Below are 18,646 nucleotides of genomic sequence, written 5' to 3' on the forward strand. Positions count from 1 at the left end.
TCTCGGTTCATCTCAATCTGGCTGCAATGTTCCCTTACAGTGGCTGGTTAAATGCCTCTTGTGAGCAGGTTTCTTTTTGGATATTTTATAGACATCTTTTAACATGTCCCGAGTAAGAGACATGTTTCAACAGATACATTGAAAATGTGTATCTTTCTTACTGACATTTCCAGGGTATTTGCTTCCTGCAGATAAGCAGGTGTAGGTGTGCACACAGAGCACTGCAGTCAAATCACATTTGAGCATAAAGGTGGGCAGCCACTTATACCTGAGGCACCGTAGCTTGTTGAAAGGGCCATTAGATTTAGTTTCGTCTCACAGCGTCATCTGACTTACAGGACATCTTTGCTATCAAAAGTTTAGTTTGTGCACACTCAATAGGCCCTTTTCCACCAAACAACTTTTGGTTCCTGAAACCTTTAGTTTTGTATCCAGTTCGGTATCCCAAAAGAAAGTCTGCCTTCTCCCAATCAGCCTTTTCATATCAAGCCATCAAAGAATGGAATGGTCTCCCAGACAATCAAAAGAACAACTGTAGTTTCACAGCTTCTCACAAGCCGTCAAAGTCCTGCTCACATTAGCAATACCAGACAGGCAGTTGAACATCAGATGATACCCTGGCGGGAGTAGTCTGATGGCCACCAGAGTACCATTCCAATCTTGTAACATCGCAACATTTTTGATGTATGCAATACCAATGGGGTATATGGCTATTGAATGATACCCTTATGGGTATCATCTAATGGCTACTGCACTGTATGTGGACTTTGATAAAAACTGCTGCACTTTATACACTTCTGCACTTTAAATGAAGCTGCTAAAATACTGTAACTTTACCGCCCACCGATTTATAACTCAGATACCCTGTATGTATTGTACTTGTATTTAAAATTGTTTATCATTATGTAAATTTAATATTGTTGTGTATTTTCAATCCTGTGTAATTTTATTGGAAATTAGCATGGGGCTAAATCTGGTGCAGCCATCTTCTTAATGTAACTGCACATTGTCCTTCAACTAAACAAATATAATACAATAGTTCCTGGAACTATGGGTTCCCGTAGAAGTGTGTGGTTTGTGTTTTCACCGCATTTCACAGTCCAGGGTAGTTCATACAAATCAGGCTGACGACGTATGGAGGAGCGGTTTAGTATATTTCTACACTGATACCATGGAAATAAACAGACAATATTAGGTCAGAGATATTTCACTAAAAAGTAAGTAAATGAAATACAAAGCAATTATATACAAAACGATTTGACTTAAAAAATCAAGTGTACCAAGGTGTTCATAAAAGTCAGGCTTTTATCAGCAAAGTTCAACAGTCAGAAAATCGTCCTCTCTGTAAATTATGAATTCATGAGGGTCAGGCGATTCCTTTTGGTCCATTTCATAGAGCTGTATATAACTACACATAAATAATAAATGGTAGTGTTTATCTCACGCTGACAACACGAACATATCGTCTTTAGCGTTAGCGTGTTAGCATTAACATTCTGTTCACTCGGGTTGAGGCTAATGATTACAGAAATGGACAGTGTTGGGTTAGTTACTGAAAACCAGTAACTAGTTACAGTTACTAGTTACTTTATTTAAAAAGTAACTCAGTTACTAACTCAGTTACTTACACCAAAAAGTAATGCGTTACTGTGAAAAGTAACTATTTAGTTACTTTTTTTTTTTCTTCTTTTTTTTTTTTAAAGCTCCCATTAATGCCCTTTTAGCCTTAATTTCAGTACTCTTATTGCAGTGGAGAATAATACAATGTGTTGATCAACTTGACATGCATTTGCATCACTGAACTCTGCTAAGCTATGTGGTCTACATACAACACACAAAGACAAAGATATGTTTCAATGGGCCAATTTATTTCAGGGCAGAACAAATTGACAAAACTATTTTAAATAGCTGCAACATAACATACATGAGTAACAAACAGCATAATAACAACATAGCTGTAAACCTGAATTCACCTAAGGAAGGCACACGTGACGGGACATACACAAAGCCTAACCAGGCAGATTTGAATTGTTGTTTTGGGCAGTAGACAGGATCTTTGATCCAAGACACAACTTACATTTAACTAAAATGTTCTTTTCTTTGTGCTCGACAAAAGAAAAGAAGTGAGAATATCTCATACTTGCCAACCCTCCCGAATTTCTCCCAAATTTCTCCCGATTTCCAGCCGGACTTAAGGCACGCCCCCTCCAGGTCCGTGCGGACCTGAGTGAGGACAGCCTGTCGTCACGTCCGCTTGGTCAACCAAAAAGTAACCACAGAACACTATACCGTATAGTGTTCTGTGGTTACTTTTTGGTTGGCCAACGGTTTACGTTGTATTGCGCACCGCCCCCTCCCTTCCCTTCCCCCAACACAAACACACCCACACCCAGACACACACAGAGCGCCTCCGGCTTGTGACACAAGAGATTCAGAGGACGACACTGCAGCGCTGCAATAAAACACACTCAGATCTTCTGTTTGTAGCCGATACTACATAAAAAATAACATAAAATAACGCAGTAACGCATCATGTTGTAACGGTAACTGACTTACTGAATATAAAAAATAACGCGTTAGATTACTAGTTACCGCCGAAACTAACAGCGTTACTTTGTAACGCGTTAGTCCCAACACTGGAAATGGAGTGTCACTCACTACTTTTACAACATCCATCCATCCATTGTCTACCGCTTGTCCCTTTCGGGGTCGCGGAGGGTGCTGGAGCCTATCTCAGCTGCATTCGGGCGGTAGGCGGTGTACACCCTAGACAAGTCTCCACCTCATCGCAGGGCCAACACAGATAGACAGACAACATTCACACTCACATTCACACACTAGGGCCAATTTAGTGTTGCCAATCAACCTATCCCCAGGTGCATGTCTTTGGAGGTGGGAGGAAGCCGGGGTACCTGGACGGAACCCATGCAGTCACGGGGAGAACATGCAAACTCCACACAGAAAGACCCCGAGCCCGTGGATCGAACCCACTACCTTTGTATTGTGAGGCACGTGCACTAACCCCTGCCCACTTTTACAACATGTCATGAAGTAAATAATAATAATTATTATTATTTGTATTAATATTAGATGTCATTTACCTTCGTTCCACTCGTGTGCAGCCTTCTTTATTGCACATGTATCCAACAAAGTCAGAGTAGTAAGCAGTTGAAGTCGTTGCTTTGAGTCTGGCTTCATACCCCTCTGCAAATACGTTTAAAAGATTCCGTCCACTTCTTGTAGCTTCACGAGTCAAAATAAGTTTGTCAAAAATAATAAACAGCAATAAACTGCGTATAGTTTATAGGGATGTAAATCTCTTTGTGATGGACAATTTGCTTCGTATCTCGAAAAATGGGTTACGATGCGGTTCAAAAACTATTTATTTATAAAACAGAACGATTCGATACAATTCGATTTAGTGTATTAATAATTAAATAAGATTCGATACAGTGTATGAACAATTTGATTCCATGGTTAAAATTATGTTGATGGACACATTCTTTATTACACCACAAAAGAACAAAAGCATTCCTTGTGCAAACGCTCCTCCTCATTTTAGAAGTTAGGACCTTGGCACCAAGTGCTCAGAGTAGATCTGTCCAAGCTAAGTCTATGAGCATGAACTGATGAAAACTAATTGGGTAAAAGGCCAAACGTCTTCTAAGACAAAAAAAATGCCATGAGAATAACAATAACCTGATGAATGAGAACACCTATAGGAACATTCATCTTCAAGTATATAAAAAAGCACATTCTATAAAAATGACATGAATCCAGTATTTTCAATTTTTTTAAACACAACATATACCCCCATAGGTGTTAAATTAAGTAAAAAGGCAAACACATGTCAAATATATTTCTTTTCCACAGGTCAAGACAAGTCAGTGTCGTCACAGATGCATACTTGCCAATAGCTTGACAGGGGGGGTGGGACTACCGGGACAAGGATGGGAAGTGACGTGTGTTGTGGAGTTGAGAAGGGAAAGGAAAGTTGCTGAAAAAGAGAGCAAGACACAGAGATTCAGCCCGTTGTACGAGAACGTTGCATTTTGTGAAATAAAGAAAGACAATCCGGGAATCTGTCTGAGCCGCCATTCCTTGGGATGTTACAATATTGATGGAAAGCACAGCACGGAGACGGTCCTCGTTGTTGACGTTAGGTATCCTGTGGGTAATTATTTGGCGGGCAGCTGTGACGCTCACGTTTTGTATAGATAAACTGTCTGTTGATTACTAGTCTGGCGTGACACCCGGTCCATGTATTAAGTTAAATTAAAGTACCAATGATTGTCACACACCCACTAGGTGTGGTGAAATTTGTCCTCTGCATTTGACCCATCCCCTTGATCACCCCCTGGGAGGTGAGGGGAGCAGTGGGCAGCAGCGGTGCCGCGCCCAGGAATAATTTTTAGTTATTTAAAACCCAATTCCAACCCTTCATGCTGAGTGCCAAGCAGGGAGGTAATGGGTCCCATTTTTATAGTCTTTGGTATAACTCGGCCAGGGTTTGAACTCACAACCTACCGATCTCAGGGCGGACACTCTGCCCAGGTAGTTTTTGGTGGAAACACAGGGGGAACTTGACTTACCCAGTAAAAGGGAAAGTTCCTGTATGTAAAGCACCTCTATTCTCGTCTCCAGGTACATAAGTAACGTAACAAGCGCGTGACTCTTTTCATGGACAAACCTGGCTCTCACCTAATTTTAAGGACAAAAACCGTCAACTGATTTCTAGTTCGACGTGATAACTGATTTATGTGTCTACAATTGATTGACTGAACCTTATTGATTGAGGGGGCTGCAACCGGCGTAACTGAACCGGCCACTCCTCGAACCAGATATCTGGTTGCATCGGTTTATTTTTAACAACCCTTTTTTTCAAATGTTATTTTATTTTACTTTTTAACAACCCTGAAAGACTGTGACTGAGTAAAAACACTGCAAGATATCTGTGTGCTGAACTCTAGCACACAGATGCCCCACAACAATTCATGCAAGTAGAAAGTTCCTTTTCTTCTTCTTTCTCTCCATTGTCAAGTATATTGTAATATAATTACACAACAAATGGGAAATAAACAAGCTGTCTAGCATTCTGTAATGGCGCTTGTGTGTTCAAAAACATGTTTTAAGAACGCCCCTAACTGTGTTCAACCAATCAGCACAGTCCGCCTCTCGATAAGGTTCTGGGAACCTTCCAAAAGTCCCACCTAGCTGGAGGGAACTCTGAAAGGTTCCTGAAGAACTACATCTACACAGGTAGTTTTTGGTGGAAACACAGGGGGAACTTGACTTACCCAGTAAATGGGAAAGTTCCTGTAAAACCTCCCGCGGTGGAAAAAGGCCTAATAACGGTTAACATGGAGACACAATTCCGTGCCTTTCCATATGATCCATGTGCCATAAAATGATAAAAATGTTGGCATGCGGCTGACTTGGCAACATTTTGGTTGTCAGGGCAGCTGACAGCACTACGTGACAAATGATGCAAAATTGACTTGACACGGTCATGACATTGAACAATGTCATCTCTGCAATCAAATCTGGAGCTCGTTTTCCAATCAGTGACCTAAATCTTTATAATGTCACTGGGTCCAGCATGTTATGATTGAATGACTGTGTGATTGTGTGCTATTTGTCACAAGAAGTCATTAAACAGCTCAAATATCATAATCAGACTGCTATTTGTAAAGCCATTATTCACACGCTGAGGTCTGAGGAAGTAGACATTGTTCATGTCGTGTCTTGTGGATCTTTTTATCCTGCTCGACTTAACACTGAATTTTACTGTGGAATGCCAAAGGCACACTGCCCTTTTTGCCTTTCAAAAGCACATTTTCTGTGAAGGAAATTATGTATTCTGGCAACTTCAGCACAGCAACCTTTTTCAACACTGTGGCATATTTAAGTAAACATAGTATGGGAAATTTGGCATTTTTAACATTCTGTTTGTAGAAAACACAAACACTAGCCAAGGTAGTTACGAGATCAGTTCCATACTCATCCGTATGCATGGCCGGGTCCCCACTGCAATTCAAGAATATGTTTTAATGATAACTGGTCCCATTGTTTACAAAGATGACAGGTCTATTTTCTGTTGATTTATGTCCGGTGGCATGCAAGGAGATACTACTTATTACCTTAAATGCGATATAGAAAAAAAGAAGGCAGAAGCAGGAGGGAGAAATGGTCGTTGCATCCCTTTGTAGTAAAGCAAGAAGCTGTCTGTTCAGGTCTAGACAGGAAGAGGCGATCTGATGACCTTTTGGAGGTCATCGCTGCTCTCAGCCCCACTTATTTAGATTTCTGGATTTTTAGCAGGTTGGGTTCGGATTGTCGGGAGCATCTTCCAGCTGACCATTCTTATCTAGTTCATATTTTGATGCATATATTGGACTGATGGGCTTTGTCTTTCCCCTCTGAATCTTCATCTACAACCAACAAAAGATGCCCTCTGGTGGCTGAACATATTACACACACTGTTGAGACTATATTATCTCTGTGATGCTGTTCAAAAAGTATAGATTATTAGGAACAGCTTGGTGTTAAAGAATTTTGCAGTGGAAAAATAAGGAGAGAAAGATGTAAAGGAAAAACAGCCGGTTGTCATTGTTTTGACGTATTTAGTTACAGTAGCACAGAGATCAATTATTCAGCAGAGGCATGCATGGACACGATTAATGGTGCATGCTGCAAATAAATCAAGCACTGGACTTGAACGTCTTGGTAGAAGGGGTAAACGGTCTAAGACAAGCATAGAATGCTGTTTGACGTTGGCATTTAAATACATCCATTAGCATTTCAAACCAAATATTTCAGGAGAAAGAGCCATTACAGCACACCCAAACTTGGACAACTACTGTCGACAACTGAATTTGGGATTCAAAGGACAGAAGTGTTTTTGAGTGACAGTGAGAAGATGTGAAAAAATAAGGCTGTAGTTGCTCCTGAGAGACTGAAACAATGCTATACAGTATTTGTTATTTAATTTCAAAGACCTGCCTGTACTCAAACTGAGCCCACCTAAGTTTAGACCAAACATTTAAGAAACGAATGAGAGAGAAAGGTGTCTCTCTTGCTTCTTTTTTTTCTCATTACATTTATTTCTACTCTTGTTTATTTTCTTCTTTAGTATGACAATGGACATTTTTAGTCAATCAAAGCAGAGGTCTTCAACAGGGTATCCGCAGGGCACTGCAAGAGGGTTGTGAATTTTTTGTTTGATTAGTCCTTTTTTAAGTATCTTTTTAAGTATGCTCAATTATTATTTTAAGCTGATACCGATAAATCTCAATTTGACTGTAGTTTGTGCACACCTGGAGGAATGAAAGAGTCAAAGAAAAGGTGTATTTGACAAACTGTACCTGTAGATGTGTCTTAACCAAATATGACATCATTACTACGGTAGAGCTATATACATCACATCCATACATCAGTGAAGCCCTGATTTCCATAATTACTGTATGCAAGAATGTGGTGATCATGTCACATTCTGCGAGCAAATATAGCGGCGGGTCAGAAGTACAAACCAGTGTCTTGAGTGATGGTGGTGGGAGAGGTCTTCTGCATCTTTGATATCACATCGGTCAAGTGTATCACTGATTCAGCTGTATTGTTTTATCTCTGGGATGCTGGCAGTGGCGTCTTGTTACTGGGGGAAGCAATCCAGTTTGTCCGGGTGGTTTTCTGTCACGTCTTGGTGTCCATGATAGACAGTTTGTCCTGCTTAGGCCTAAACATAACATGTTGGCTGTGGAACTAAAATGAAGGAGAGCAGCTGCGCGTCTTCCGCTTTGGACAAGCGTCTTCATGGGCTTTCGGAGCATGGATGCTGGGAGCGTTTCAGGGTGGCTAGTGATATATATATATATATATATATATATATATATATATATATATATATATATATATATATATATATATATATATATATATATATATATATATATATATATAATTTTTATACCAAATAATACATTGCGAGTGTTATGTTTGCGGGGAGAGTAGACGGCACAGACCACAAGAGGGCGTAGTTATTAAGCTCTCTGATTTATTATATATACTGTATGCACAATATATATAATAATCAAACAATAATAATATAATCTAAACACGGGTATGGAGTGTGACAAAAATACAAGGGTGTACGGTGTGAGACTTTGTGTAGGAATTAATGAGTGTGTTACCGGGAGTGTTGAGCGAGCGAGAGACAGAAGTCCCGGAGGGGAAAGGCAGGCTCGAGTGTCCGTGAGACAGGCAGGAAGTCGGGGAGCTATAGCGGGGCGTAGGAGGTCCATGTGCAAGCAGGGGGGTCGATGATCGAGGAAGGCAGTCCGGAATCCAAAGGGAAGTCGAGGCACACAGATCGATCACTGGAGACAGGGAAAGCACTACGGGAAACACAAAGGACATAAGACACGGTAACTGGGAAGACACAGAAAGAGAGCAAGTACGAGGAGTGGAGCCAGAGACGCGATAGCTTACTGAATACAGAGAACTACGTTCCGGCGCAGGATCTTCAGGTCCGCTGGTCTTTATACTGGAGGCGCCGGCAGAGCTTGCAGCAGAAGGCATGCGGGACTGCGCATGCGCCGGGACAGCGAGAATCAGTTTGACTCTAGAATCGTGTTGAAATGAGAATCGAATCTACGCGTCACCACTGAAATCGGAATCGAGTCGAATCATGAATTGTATGATTCGACTCCGGTACGATCCCCGGGGTGGACGCATGCAGGGACTTGACCAGGGGGGTTACTTTGGTTTCCGTTACCAGGATGAGAGCAAGGTTGAAGGGGTAAGTGTAACAGATGCTAGCCAGAGGTGCGTTAATACTTTGGCCAAACTGCACTCCCTGACGATTCAAGAGTCGCGCTGGGCAATGAGCTTGGGCTTTTAGCTGCTTGGCTAGCGCTCCTGAGGGACCAGGGGATGCAGGGGCTGGACCAAATGTGTTACGCATATATTATTTTTTTTACTGTATTTAATATATATATATATATATATATATATATATATATATATATATATATATATATATATATATATATATATATATATATATATATATATATATATATATATATATATATATAATGTATTTTTTAATCTTTAAATAACTTTCATCACCACAAAAGTTGGATGGCCTTCCTACTGCAAAAAAAATGTCTGAACTTCTGACATCTGCAAGGCTGTCAAATTATATTAATCGAATATGTTTTTTCAGTTTCAATGATTTTTCTGTTTGGATCTGTCAGATACACAACTGTCCAAACATTTATTTTCTGTAAGGCCGACGCTATTGCCTTTGCCTCCAAGATTGAAAGAGATTTGAGTTGTGGGATTTGGGCCATATCAAAGCAGCAGCAGGACACAGAAAGATATTTTGCATTTGAGTGATGACGGTGAGGTTGTCAGGAAGGCAGCTGAGGCAAGAGTGAGAGGATGAAAGCAGAGGATGGTGGCACAGGCCTACCCCCTGCTGTGTGCCTCAGATGGAGACAGGTTAGCGCCACAGGTCCCCTCGGTGAGAGGGGAGCCAGGCGTGAGGTGAAGGGAGATGCTTGAACAAGCCAGCTTACAAACATCTCATAATAACTCAGGCAGAAGAAGCTCTCTGAATTAAAGTGTCACTTTTCATTTGCTTTGCTTTCCCTCTTTTTGGCTCACTGGCTTATTTCGTTTTTTTCCCCCTTCTGCTCGCTTTCTTCCTCTCTTGCTCCCTTGTCTGCCTACCCCAAACCCCACACCCAGCCGTCTCCGTCCTTCCCCAAGCCTGCACATAGCATGGACTCTTTCACTTGCGTTCCCTACTGTCTTCATCCAAGGACTGCCTTGGGGCTTTCAGGCTGCTCCATCTGCCTGCTGTGTGTCTGCTGCTCTCCACGCCTTCACGTTAGCCTGCCACGCTGTCACTTTGCTACGCCGCCTGTCCCTCCGAAACTTTCTTTTTTTGTGCTTGCTAATGTCTGCAGGCCTATGTACCCCCAGTCAGACTCAAGTTGAGTGTTGGCATTCGGGGCGTTAGCAAGTTATAAATATTGTGTTGTGTGCTTGTCTCCAATGGAATACGTAATTATATTCCACGCTGGACATGTTATCTTGTTGAAACCAGGGGCAGCAAGCAAAGGGGAAAACGTTTGGCAGTTTTCTGTGTGTGCCTGCGTAAATTAAATATGGCTGTGTTTTTTTTTCTATCAACGGCTCCATGGCTTCATTCTGTTTAATTCATTTGGCACATTCTCCCCCATTCTTGGAGGTAGAATGAATAGTTTGGCTGGTTTAGTCAGTATATATAGCACCTCTGTCATCATTGCTGTCAATTTCACTAATGTCTAATTTAATCTCAACATTTGGTCTGCATGTTGCCGCCAGGTTTATAAATCGTAGGTGACTGAGGAAGCTGATGGCAGTTTGTTGTCTTTCCTTCACGGTGGACCAGCCAGCAGTCCTTATTTTCACACACCAGGTCATCTCACTGTATGGACAAATATATACAGTGTAATATGAAGGATATAGAGTGTAGGTTTGGCAGATCCTGGTAGCTTTGAATGCAATGTCTATTGAAAGACGTCTTTCGGCCCAATTTCATGCCTCTGTGAGCAAATGTGCAGCCATGATAGCCACTTCTAAGTCAACCACTCCATCGTCTATGTAACAGTCTCAGCTTTAATGTATACTCAGTAATGATGATGTGGATGTCCTTTCACATGGCGGACACACAACATTTACGAAACCAACAGATGTGAACCTGTTTTCGCTACAACCCCATTTATTTTCTAAACCACTAAATAAATGATGCTTCTTGTTGACCAGTGGGTATACAACATGTATGTAAAATGTCCGCAATAACGTGAAAATCTGTGTTTTTAAACATACATTTTTTCTTCAAAATATTATTTTTTCGTTTTTGTTAATGAAAGATCAATAAAACTACAATCCGAACAACATTTGTTGAACGCTCGCCTCACTTGCAAGTATTAACTGTTGGTCTTGCCTAAACGCCACACTCAGTCGCAGGGCGGGGAGACAATCAGGAGCACTGAAACAAGCTTACTAGTTAGCTAACCATCTAGCTAGCTTACCCGTTGTCGCCTTTGTTCGCTCTCCAAGCCACAACGTTGATGGCTGTTCACTTTGCTAATCATATTTTGGATGATTACAATCCCAACACTATTAGTTCTGAACCAGTTGTAGTTCTAGAGTATTTATTAGTAGCCATAGCCATTAGTAGATATGTTTCACGTGAAGGTTTGTAAACAGAGGTCACAGCATTATATTATATTATTATTATATTACCCAAGGACCGTGGCTAATTTCTAAGTTCTTTGCATGCATTTTCAATGATAATAATGTTAGTAGATAAGTTAGTAGATAAGTAAATAAATAATAGAAAGCAAAACAACGTGTGATACATTTCTTGATACATATAAGTATCAAAAAGCGACAACAAAAAAAGGCTGGTAGATGAGAATAAATCCAAAGGTAAAATAAAAAATTAAATAATGTAGAAATGCACCAAATTGCAGGAAATGTAGTCTGAAATGTCATTAAATGTAGAAATCTGACCACAGAACTTTCCTCCAGAAGGTCTTATCTTTGTCCATGAAATGTCAGATTAAACAAAAATTGAGCTGTTTGGCCACAATACCCAGCAATATGCTTGGAGGAGAAAAGGTGAGGCCTTAAATCCTAGGAACACCAGGCCTACTGTCAAGCATGGTGGTGGTAGTATTATGCTCTGGGCCTGTTTTGCTGCCAATGGAACTGGTGCTTTACAGAGAATAAATGGGACAATGAAAAATAAGTATTATCTCCAAATTCTTCAGGACAACCTAAAAGTATCAGCACGGAGGTTGGGTCTTGGGCGCAGTTGGGTTTTCCAACAGGACAATGACCCCAAACACATGTCAAAAGTGGCAAAGGAATAGCTGAATCAGGCTAGAATTAAGGTTTTGGAATGGCCTTCCCAAAGTCCTGACTTAAACGTGTGGACTGCAAGATGGCGGCGCATGGCGATGCTGCGGCTATGCTAACGCTCTTGGGAGTGTAGAGCGATTTGGCAAAAAACACCCGTCATTTCTGTCAATTTCATGGCTGGCTCAAAGCGTGAACACTCTGTGATCACATACGACCGACAGACAATTCTGGATGTGGATGGATCGGGTCGTTATAGACTGAAAGATGCATGTACAGTGGACCTCCTCGCTAGCATGGGAATACTTTGCGGGCTACATCGAGCGGCCTTTGTAGCAGCGGAGTCAAGTGCTAGCGGTGACCGCCAATGGAGACGACGTAAGCGGTGCGAGCGGAAGCAGAAGCTAACAACAAAGAGAAAAGCTAACCAAAGAAGCGTGGAGTCTCCGGGTAAGAAGCCATTTAAACTAGAACTAGCCGGCGTCAGGCTGGATAATCCCTGCACACATAGCAATTATCTTAGAATAAAACACAACTCACATAATGTTTTTTCTTTTGTGACCGTGTCAGAGGCAGACATACATTGTACTGAGGTAGCTAACTATGATGCGTTCAGTTTATCGCAACATCAAGCAAACAATCTGAATATCCCCGTCGTATCAATTCCTAGATATGGTCGAAACTATTTAAAGTGCACTACGCATAATAAACGCAACATTATTAATATTGCTACTTCGGATAATTTCAACAAACAATCCTCAAAACAGCCCACTACCTATAATATGGGCTTTTTAAACATAAGATCATTATCTACCAAAACGTTGTTAGTTAATGAAGTCATTAGAGACAACAAACTTGACGTTGTTGGTCTCGCCGAGACCTGGCTCAAACCAGACGATTTTTTTGCGCTAAATGAGGCATCTCCTCCTAACTATACCAATACACCTGTTGCCCGACCTCTTAAAAGGGGAGGGGGTGTCGCACTAATATACAATGAAAACTATAATCTTACACCTAACCTAAATAATAAATATAACTTGTTTGAGGTGCTCACTTTTGAGGTTTGTCACACCGCTGCCTCTCCACCTGGCTGTTATCTACCGCCCCCCCTGGGCCCTATTCGGACTTCATCAGTGAATTCTCAGAATTTGTTGCTGATCTAGTGACGCACGCCGACAATATAATCATAATGGGGGACTTTAATATCCATATGAATACCCCATCGGACCCTCCATGCGTGGCGCTCCAGACTATAATTGATAGCTGTGGTCTTACACAAATAATAAATGAACCCACGCATCGCAACGGTAATACGATAGATCTAGTGCTTGTCAGGGGTGTCATCACCTCTAAAGTTACGATACTCCCGTACACTAAAGTAATGTCCGATCATTACCTTATAAAATTCGAAGTTCTGACTCATTGTCAACAAACTAATAATAATAATAATAATAACTACTATAGCAGCCACAACATTAATGCTGCCACAACGACGACTCTTACTGACCTACTGCCTTCGGTAATGGCACCATTCCCAAATTATGTGGGCTCTATTGATAACCTCACTAACAACTTTAATGACGCCCTGCTCGACACCATTGATAGTGTAGCACCGCTAAAGCTAAAAAGGGCCCCTAAAAGGCGTACCCCATGGTTTACAGAAGAAACTAAAGCCCAGAAATTATCATGTAGAAAGCTGGAACGCAAATGGCGTGCGACTAAACTTGAGGTTTTCCATCAAGCATGGTGTGATAGTTTAATAACTTATAAACGCATGCTTACCTCAGCTAAAGCTAAATATTACTCAAATCTCATCCACCTCAACAAAAATGATCCTAAATTTCTGTTTAGTACAGTAGCATTACTAACCCAACAAGGGACTCCTCCCAGTAGCTCCACCCACTCAGCAGATGACTTTATGAATTTCTTTAATAAGAAAATTGAAGTCATTAGAAAAGAGATTAAAGACAATGCATCTCAGCTACAACTGGGTTCTATTAACACAAATATGACTGTATATACGACGGATACCGCCCTCCAAAATAGTTTCTCTCTCTTTGATGAAATAACATTGGAGGAATTGTCAAAATGTGTAAATGGGACAAAACAAACAACATGTTTACTTGACCCAATTCCTGGGAAACTTATCAAGGAGCTTTTTGTATTATTAGGTCCATCAGTGTTAAATATTATAAACTTATCACTTTCCTCTGGCACTGTTCCCCTAGCATTCAAAAAAGCGGTTATTCATCCTCTACTCAAAAGACCTAACCTCGATCCTGATCTCCTGGTAAACTACCGGCCGGTGTACCACCTTGCGTTTATCTCGAAAATCCTCGAAAAAATTGTAGCACAGCAGCTAAATGAACACTTAGCGTCTAACAATCTCTGTGAACCTTTTCAATCCGGTTTCAGGGCAAATCACTCTACGGAGACAGCCCTCGCAAAAATGACTAATGATCTATTGCTAACGATGGATTCTGATGCTTCATCTATGTTGCTGCTTCTTGATCTTAGCGCCGCTTTCGATACTGTTGATCATAATATTTTATTAGAGCGTATCAAAACGCGTATTGGGATGACAGACTTATCCTTGTCTTGGTTTAACTCTTATCTTACTGACAGGATGCAGTGTGTCTCCCATAACAATGTGACCTCGGACTATGTTAAGGTAACGTGCGGAGTTCCCCAGGGTTCGGTTCTTGGCCCTGCACTCTTTAGTGTTTACATGCTGCCGCTAGGTGACATCATACGCAAATACGGTGTTAGCTTTCACTGTTATGCTGATGACACCCAACTCTACATGCCCCTAAAGTTGACCAACACGCCGGATTGTAGTCAGCTGGAGGCGTGTCTTAATGAAATTAAACAATGGATGTCCGCTAACTTTTTGCAACTCAACGCTAAGAAAACGGAAATGCTGATTATCGGTCCTGCTCAACACCGACATCTATTTAATAATACCACCTTAACATTTGACAACCAAACAATTACACAAGGCGACTCGGTAAAGAATCTGGGTATTATCTTCGACCCAACTCTCTCGTTTGAGTCACACATTAAGAGTGTTACTAAAACGGCCTTCTTTCATCTCCGTAATATCGCTAAAATTCGTTCCATTTTGTCCACAAGCGATGCTGAGATCATTATCCATGCGTTCGTTACATCTCGTCTCGATTACTGTAACGTTTTGTTTTCGGGCCTCCCTATGTCTAGCATTAAAAGATTACAGATGGTACAAAATGCGGCTGCTAGACTTTTGACAAAAACAAGAAAGTTTGATCATATTACGCCTATACTGGCTCACCTGCACTGGCTTCCTGTGCACCTAAGATGCGACTTTAAGGTTTTACTACTTACGTATAAAATACTACACGGTCAAGCTCCTGCCTATCTTGACGATTGTATTGTACCATATGTCCCGGCAAGAAATCTGCGTTCAAAGAACTCCGGCTTATTAGTGATTCCCAGAGCCCAAAAAAAGTCTGCGGGCTATAGAGCGTTTTATATTCGGGCTCCAATACTATGGAATGCCCTCCCGGTAAAAGTTAGACATGCTACCTCAGTAGAAGCATTTAAGTCTCATCTTAAAACTCATTTGTATACTCTAGCCTTTAAATAGACTCCCTTTTTAGACCAGTTGATCTGCCGTTTCTTTTCTTTTCTTTTCTACTCTGCTCCCAACCCGGGGTGGACCGCTAGCCTGTCCATCAGATGGGGACATCTCTACGCTGCTGACCCGTCTCCACTCGGGATGGTTCCTGCAGGCCCCACTATGGACTGGACTTTCGCTGATGTGTTGGACTTTCACAATATTATGTCAGACCCACTCGACATCCATTGCTTTCGGTCTCCCCTAGAGGGGGGGGGGGGGGGGGGGGGGGTTACCCACATATGCGGTTGTTGGATTTATTATGTGTATTTGTTATGTCTATATGTATTTATGGCGGACTTACCTGGGACTTTAAGATGGGCGGGGCTACCACTGACAGGTGACCATGTACGTAGCTTTTAAAATGGCGTCATTGTTTCGTTTGTAAAAAACAGCGTGCTTCGTCACCAGCATACCTCACTGGTAAGCTCATTTTGTTATATCCGCTTTTCTTTGTTAGATCAGCTGAATTATTGCTTAAATTCCATGCTTGCCTGCTTCTTTGCTCTTCTGTTTGCTGTATGTCTGCTATGTCCAAGCGCTTGTTGTGCGGCTGACTTGCTGCATCACAACCAGCGCAAACACTCACTGTTTAGTTTTTAAACAACGTTGGCAAATTTAAAAGTAATGTGCGGATTGAAATCTATTGGATTATATTGTTGTCACGTTGCGTGTGTCCGGCTGCGTTTGAGAGTTCGAAGGTTTGAGTTAAAAATACCGGCACCGGCACTTTACTTCCTGGTTTGGCTGATGGGATTTGTAGTTCTTTTGTGTAGTTCTGCTCATATGTTTAATGTGTTCCTCAAACAGAGCGCCGGTGTTTTGTGTCTTTTTAGTATGTTTGTCCATGACATTATGGTGACATTATAAATAATTCTGATTACATTTAAAACATTATTTGACATAAATTAATGGTGATAATAAAATGTAATGCTAAAATTAATAAGTTAGGATAAAATCACAGTGATTGATAATATGTCATATCATGGTTGATAACATTATGGTTCAGTTGATGAATTCATGTCTATTTACATTATGATGATTCAAGATAGATGCATTGTTTTATTATGTTCATGTTTTGATGATTCAAGATAGATACATTGTTTTATGTTCATGTTTACTTTTAGGTTATTACCTGCTGCTGCTGCTGCTAATGCTGCTACTGCTACTGCTGCAGCTGCTGCTACTACTACTGCTGCTGCTGCTACTGCTACTGCTGCTACTGCTACTGCTACTACTGCTGCAGCTGCTGCTACTACTACTGCTGCTGCTACTAAATAAAACAAGCAAAAATGCAAAGCGAGTAATTCCTTTTATGCTGAGCGACGACCCCTATTCAGAGGGCCAATACGGAAAAAACTGTACAGCGGTCCTCTCCAAGGTTTCTCATAGTCATTCACATTGACGTCCCACTGGGGTGAGTTTTCCTTGCCCGTATGTGGGCTCTGTACAGAGGATGTCGTTGTGGCTTGTACAGCCCTTTGAGACACTTGTGATTTAGGGCTATATAAATAAACATTGATTGATTGATTGATTGACAATCCTGAAGAAACAAGTCCATGTCAGAAAACCAATAAATTTAGCTGAACTGCACCAATTTTGTCATGAGGAGTGGTCAAAAATGCAACCAGAAGCTTGCCAGAAGCTTGTGGATGGCTACCAAAAGCGCCTTATTGCAGTGAAACTTGCCAAGGGACATGAAACCAAATATTAACATTGCTGTAAGTATACTTTTGACCCAGCAGATTTGGTCACATGTTCAGTAAACCCATAATAAATTCATAAAAGAACCAAACTTCATGATTTTTTTTTCTGACAAACAAGTATGTGCTCCAATCACTCTATCACAAAAAAATAAGAGTTGTAAAAATTATTGGAAACTCAAGACAGCCATGACATTATGTTCTTTACAAGTGTATGTAAAATTTTGATCACTACTGTATATATTTTTAGCATTAATAAGTGTACCCTCGACAGATAATTTTCAGGGGGCGTGGCTTCATATTGCTCCATGGCAATATTTTAACCTTTTCTATTAATTAATAAAATAATTTGCCAAAATATCTTCTGTGGTGGGGGTGTTGTCGATATAACGCCATTGCATGATTTGCTATGATGCATATATTTTCTAAAAAGGCCAAAAAAATGTGAGTATACATATAAAACAAATCTGTTATTATTAGGTATAGTATTAACATATATATTTTTCTTACATAATATAGTTTTGTTCTGTTTTTAAATTGTTTCTGCTTATTGTACAATGTACTTTGTTGAGATATTTTTATTTGAGAGATTTCTCAAATCCTTCTAGTTTCTTTTACTGTAATGAAACGTTTGGCGTTATTGGCGACTGTACTTGTGTTCAGAGACTCTGTATAGATTCTGTCACGCCTTGTCCGTGACGAAAAGCGAGCTGCAGAGAGCCTGACGTCACACTTGCTTCATGTTGCTGGGAGCCTTTCTCTCATTGAAAGCCAGTGTCATCTTAAATTGTAAAGATCGCTGTCTGCGGGTATATCTCCAATACTGTATATTAAAGGCCTACTGAAACCCATTACTACCGACCACGCAGTCTGATAGTTTATATATCAATGATGAAATCTTAACATTATAACACATGCCAATACGGCCGGGTTAACTTATAAAGTGACATTTTAAATTTGCCGCTAAACTTCCGGTTCGAAACGCCTCTGAGGATGACGTATGCGCGTGACGTAGCCCGGCGAACACGGGTATGCCTTCCACATTGAAGCCAATACGAAAAAGCTCTGTTTTCATTTCATAATTCCACAGTATTCTGGACATCTGTGTTCGTGAATCTGTTGCAATCATGTTCATTGCATTATGGAGAAGGAAGGTGAGCAAGCAAAGAAGAAAGTTGTCGGTGCGAAATGGACGTATTTTTCGAACGTAGTCAGCAACAACAGTACACAGCCGGCGCTTCTTTGTTTACATTCCCGAAAGATGCAGTCAAGATGGAAGAACTCGGATAACAGAGACTCTAACCAGGAGGACTTTTGACTTCGATACACAGATGCCTGTAGAGAACTGGGACAACACAGACTCTTACCAGGATTACTT

Source organism: Entelurus aequoreus, linkage group LG07 (genome assembly GCF_033978785.1).
Source record: "Entelurus aequoreus isolate RoL-2023_Sb linkage group LG07, RoL_Eaeq_v1.1, whole genome shotgun sequence".
Taxonomy (NCBI): Eukaryota; Metazoa; Chordata; class Actinopteri; order Syngnathiformes; family Syngnathidae; genus Entelurus; species Entelurus aequoreus.